General features: G+C 41.8%; 1 protein-coding gene across 3 annotated transcripts in view; it reads right to left on the bottom strand.

The window, feature by feature from the left end:
* Nucleotides 1-4902: 4902 nt before the first annotated feature.
* Nucleotides 4903-6179, bottom strand: part of MYL3 (myosin, light chain 3, alkali; ventricular, skeletal, slow) — a 38941-nt gene continuing 37664 nt past the window's right edge. For 2 of the 3 annotated variants that reach the window (XM_009333268.1, XM_009333270.1), the window contains exon 7: nucleotides 4903-5733. The gene's annotated coding sequence lies outside the window, so the exon portion shown is untranslated. The remainder of the gene's footprint in view (nucleotides 5734-6179) is intronic. The other variant, XM_009333269.1, reaches the window with a different exon arrangement.

Raw genomic sequence — 6179 nt, 5'->3', positions numbered from 1 at the left:
TATGTCTGCCTAGATCAGGACAGGAATCCCCAAGACTGTTTTGTTTCCTTCACTCAGAAAAGCACTGCATGACAGGCTTATGCCCTCTTCTTCTGGCCCTACAGCACATCTTTTTCACTTTTTCTACAATGGGAATCTTTTTTGCTCCTGCCTGGTGCTCCAGCGATGTCTGATCTGCCACCGTTAAGACACAGTTTGGTCCAGAGATTTTTTTACGCTGAGGGTGGTGAGACACTGGCCCAGGTTGCCCAGAGAGGTGGTGGATGCCCCATCCCTGGAATCATTCCAGGTCAGGTTGGACGGGGCTCTGAGCAACTTGATCTAGTGGAAGATATTCATCCAGACCAACCCTGACTGTGCAACCATGATACTGTCACTGGCTGGTGTGCATGATACAGAGTGTGTGCTGAGTTTCTACTCTTATACCTGCTTTACAGAAGCTACAGAAAGATACTACTGAAGTTTTATTTCTGGCAAGCCAGCATGAAGTTAGAGTGGTAGACAAAGGTGATGTCCCGTAAGTCTACCTAAACCAAGTGAAGTTCTTCAGAAGCTTTGAACAGGTTTGAAGACACACAGTGAGTTTACACTGGAGGAGTACTTTGTGTTGCACAACCATGGGGTTTGGGGTTGGGTGTTGGGTTTTTTTTTAAAATCTGTTACTAGGCTCCCAAAAGTCTAGTATCATCAAACTAGAAACTTCATTCTAGAAATGTCAAACCACATCTTGAGAGACTCTCTGTGAATCCGTGTTATCTATGCGTTTATGTGCTTACTCCTATGCACCCATTGATTCTTCCTGGTGGGAACAGAAGCACAGCTTCAAATGTCAGTGCTGTCCCAAATGACACACAGTTGCTCCAATTCAGTATAGGTCTACCTACATGCATATATTTTTTTTCCTTCATTTCTCCTGTCTTTTATCTTTGGCATGCATCATAACTCTCCCATGGCACTTTTATTACAGGATAGTGAAGGAATTCACAGAACAGCTAATTCAGAAACACAGGCACTTTTGGATTTATAAATGAAAACATTAATTTTGCTGTTCTGCTGGGCTTTTGACATATTTCAACAACTTCACCAGATAAATGGGAGAAGAAGGATAGATGGACGCAGGCTACATAAGAAACTTTAAGGAATCCAAATGATTTTCTGTGTTAAATAAAACTAGGAAGAAATAACCACGTCGTATCACAAGGCAATTGGTGAATTCATAGCTCACATTGTCTACATTGTGCAGTGTGGTTACATCTCTGCATAAACACTCATATATGTATTTAAGATTGGTATTTAATAGTAAATCAGATATTTATTCTACCAGTAAACATGAATTCAGAGATATCTTCACATCATTAGTCCTCCAAAAACACTGCTGCTACAATCAGATAAAGAAACCTATTTTACCTTGGAGGGGGCTTTATCTTGGTGGGACAAGGAGGGGGTGAAGTAGTATGCAGGGACGGTCTATGAAGCGACAGTCTCTGTCTGTGAGCAAATCAGTCAAGCTTACGAGTTGAATAGGATGAATCTCACCCATAAAAACTCAAAATAGGACTTGCAGAAGTTATGCATATTTCTGAGCAAAATGGGGCAATAGCCTAGAGCATTGCAAATGACATGACATATCACTGTTTAGGCCACTGAATTAAGTTCAAAAAGCCTATTCCTGAAGCAGTTGTTTAGGGTCAATTTATTCCCAGTGGAGGGAAAAAACAGTGTTTCTAAGGGCCAATTAATCTCATCATAGGAGCAAAAGCTGCAAAAAACCAAATGGGTCAGCTGAGAAAAATTAATCCTGAAACCAGTTCTGGGGAAAACTGCAGGTTCTGTAGGGAATGGCATAGAGGAAATTCATGCTTAAAATCAGGTGTAATTTTGACAGCAGGTTTTGTTGAAAAAAAAAAAATTCTGGTCATAGAGGAAAATGTTGAAAATGTAAAAATGTTTTGTTTCAAAATGATGCAGATGGATGCATTTTGATTTTTCACTCCAAAGCAGTAATTAATTACTTGAGGTTAAAAAATAGCTTTTAGAGTGATGAATAAGTAAAAAAATCAGCTGGAACATATCACTAGGGGGGAAAGTATTTTTAATTGACCTCCAGATTAAAGTATTGATGTATTTACTTGTTTATTTGCTTGTGGACATCACTGAAAAAATATTATCATATTCACTTTCCTTTTGGCTTCTGGATCAAAAAAATCCACGCTTCACTCCCTGCTCTAATCCAGGCTTGGGTGGGTTTAAGGAGAGGGTAATGAAATGCCAGCCAATATCCTTGCTCCATCTGAAACCCCTTCTGTACGACTGGGTGTCGCAATGCAAGTTACTGCTGGAATGTACTATGTAATTCTGGCAAGAAGTCAATAGTCTCAAACTCCTCAAATAACCAAAGCATGGTACTAAGAAATCAGCGGAGCAGGCAGCAGCCCAGACAGCCAGTCCATTAGCAGCTTAACCACAGCAGATGTAAAGACACCAACGGAGTCTCCCAAAGAGCCAGATGCTACTGCTATAAAAAGATCTTCTAGAAACTTGGCATGTCTCCTGCCCACTTTTTCTTTAAAGAAACATTCTCTAGATGGGAGGTTATTTTTTTTTAATTTGGGGTTAGGGGTAAGGGAGAGGAGGAGGGGAAGGGAAGGGGGAGATATTGCTTATTTGTTCCGGTTTGCTTGTGAGTGAATCTTGAGACCATGAAAACAAAATTCAGCAATAGCACGTCCTGAGACACGGAAGGCAATAGGCACAATTCCAGCCTTCTCCCACACACAGCTTTGCTCATGCACCTTGGACTGGCCTGCGGATCCTTCCTCAAAGAGCCCTGCCAATGCACTTGGGGTGAAACACCAGCTGTATTTTATCCTGTTCTGCTTCAGTGGGCCACTGGTGAGCCCACCTTGCCCCGTGTGCTGCACTTGGGCAGTCCTCTTGCCTTGCACTCTTGGCTGGTGCGCATCGACTCAGGTGGTTGTGCTTGGCCTGTTGGTCTTTGCCTCTCATGTTGCTCCATCAAAGGACTTGCGTGCTCACTTGCAGCACTACCAGCCCTTCAAGTTTTCCTGAAATAGCTTGAGCCTCATGTAAGTCCCAGCTGCTGGATTCATGTGATGAGGGTGTTTCAGCTGTGAATTTAGTAACAGCAACAACAAAAACAGTAACAAAAACAGTAATAATGTGTAATCCTCATGGTACCGATACCATCTGTGCCAATAAGATAAGCATTGAAGCCTAGGACAGATGGAGACACCAACTCTACAGATATCTGCACTTAGATGGGTGAATGCCACCCATATGCCCATATGAAAGGCTCACGTGCATCTGTGGATGAGGACAGATGTTGTTTGGGGAAAGTACAGTGAAATATGCTGCAAGATTTAGATATAATACCTCAAGGTGACCCCTTACTGGGAGGCTGAGTAGCTGCAGGGGGGTGGCTTTGTGTTTAGCAGTTGAGGAAGAAAGCAGCTGATGGCCCACTGGAGAGATTAGGATTTCTCCTCCACCTAAGCTGCACCTGATGCGGTGACTAAATCTCTCTGAAAAGAAGTCAGAACAAACAACCATGCTTTGATTTCGATGGAAATTTTGACAGGTTTGGTCCTAGACTAGGCTATGTAGGACTCGTGTGATGGCAATAGCCCAATTTAGAGATGACTTTTGGTGTCAGAACAACAGGGGATGGAGGACAAAGAGGAGGTAGTCAGATGGTACCTGCTAGCAGAGTGTTTCTGTACTGAGCCCTCACAGTGCTCCTCAGCTGCATGAGTCCTAGAGCTCAAGGGGTCTTTAAAGTAGAGATACCCTTGTAAGAGTATCGCAGAAGACAGGAGACATTCCCAAGGGATTCATTGCACCAGCAGGAAAGGGATAAAGAACTGCATTTTGCAACTACTGCACAGCTTTGATTCGAAACAGTGTTAAGCTATCTTCAGGGTCCAAATATGTATTTACAAGACAGTGAAGGCAAGGTGCCTATGAAATGGTGTTTGCCCCAAGACAAACTAGGCCCTAGGAAATCACAGGAGCCGACGCTGAGAATGAAAGTGGATGCCCACAAAGGGAGCCCCGAGGAGGAGATGGAGCACTGGTGGTGACTGTGTCTGGTGTCCATCTCTGCCACACTAGAGCAGACCTAGTTGCTAATTTCATGGCATTATCAGTGGCCTGTTCAATGCCCGGCTCTGTTCAGGACTGATGTTTCAGAGGTAGTTTCTTCAGAACTAGTGATTTATGGTGACAATTTTTTTTTGCCTCTTACTTGCACTTTTGTGTACAGTTAGCCCAGGCTGGATATAAGACATTCCTGTCATTATTAACATCTTTCTACTCCTCCCTCTGCACTAGCCTTTTGAATTTCCTTTGGCATTTTATTGTTATTGCCATCAGCCTGATACTACATTTAGCTCTCTAACTGCTGCTTTTCTATTATGGCCATTCAATGGCACATTTTGTTACAGCGCGTATATTCATGTAATTTGATTGTTTGTGTTCTCTTGTTCATAGCAATTCTTCTCTGCAGGGATGACCTGTTCGGTCATTGCTATGCAGATCGTATCCTGGTATTACAATGTTCCACTGATTATCTTCTCTCCACTAATTTTCAAAGTTGTCTGTTTTAACAGTACCTCTTGCATAAATGGAGTGTTGCATAATTAGATTTTTTGCTATTTCCTAACAAACTGTACCAGCCTCTAGCTTCTCCTTTTTCCACCACCAAAGGGTTTGGTTTTTTTTTTTACTTTTAAAATTATTATTCCCCAGTAAATGAACCAACTTAATCCGTGTGCTTTTTCACGCTTCTCAGCTTTCCTTTGCCTCTACTGAGGTTTTTCCCAACAGCATTTATTTCCCATTTCCCCTTCCCTCACACAGACACAGAAATGATGAAACCAGGTGACAAAGAATCCCAAGTTTTACTGCGAAAAGCTACAGAACCAAGATATGTATATAAGAACAATTTCCAGTTTGCACTGGGAAAGACATTTTACTTGTTTCATAGGTCAGACTGTTGGAATGGGAAGTAATCCTTGTGGAGAAGGGATGTATTTTAGCAAACATTGTATACACTTCTGGTTTGCTTTGGTTTTTTCTTTTACATCTTACATGTTAAAAGTAGTATCTTCCAAAGCTGAGAAACATGCGAACAACGTTCAACAAATGCCATGCTGATTGCTGGGCATTCTACTTTTACTACTTTTCCTTAAAGATTAAGAGTATTCCTTGCATACATGAGATTTATACAACTGGTTTAGTTTCTTTTCTCCCTTATTCTCTTACAGCTATTTTTTTACAAACGCAATAAACACGAAGAGAACAGTCCAGTTGTTTTGGAAGGAAGAGGGGAGGGGAGGGAAGGGTATGGCTAAATGACAAATACATTTTTTGATTGATTTAGTCATGAAAAAAATTACTCCCCTTCTCTCCCCTCTCCCTTAACAATTTTGTATTGCTATTTATATTCTGTATCAGAAAAAAAGTTACAATGCCCAGGTATTCATAGTTCAGATTCCAGTTTCTTCCGTTTCCTGAGTGTATTGAATCTCCACAGAGGCCACCCTCTTCCCATGAAGAAACAAGACAAAACAAACAAAAAACATTTATACAAATAACTTTAGGGACAGCACATTTTGTAGCTCCGTAATGGGAATCTGGGCTGAAAAATGAGAAGACATTCCATTACATTGAAATCCAAGGCCAGCATCTGGGGTTCTCGGCGCCTATCTTGTCCTAAAAAAAAAGTTATTTTTAAGCATTAGAGGAAGAAAGAAGAAACAAACAATGCCACCAGGAATCAGCCTCAGTCATCCTCATGCATCTGTACTCAGCTTATTGGCAGTAAGGTCTGCAGCTGAGTGTCTCTGCACCACAGAGATGCCGACTGACATCAGAGAGCAATCGCACAACAGGACAAAATATCCTTAGTCAGTCCCAACCCCCGCAACCTTACACTCAACATGTAAATGATGGACAAAACATGGGAAGCCATGATATGGAGAGGCAATATAGCCATGTCAGACGTGAAGCTAGGGTAAAGACTCAACTTTCCAGAAAAACGGCCCAGTTCCTGAACCACTAGACAGTTTCTCGTACTTCTGTTATCCCTCTATTACCTGTAGTCAGTCTCCCATCAGCAACATGTGAGCACAGGGATTTCTCTTAGCTAACATCTAGAT

This window comes from Pygoscelis adeliae, unplaced genomic scaffold (assembly GCF_000699105.1).
Source record: "Pygoscelis adeliae isolate BGI_AS28 unplaced genomic scaffold, ASM69910v1 Scaffold88, whole genome shotgun sequence".
In the NCBI taxonomy this organism is placed as follows: domain Eukaryota; kingdom Metazoa; phylum Chordata; class Aves; order Sphenisciformes; family Spheniscidae; genus Pygoscelis; species Pygoscelis adeliae.
The sequence above is the reverse complement of the archived record's forward strand: the minus strand, read 5'-3'. Positions and strand labels throughout refer to the sequence as shown.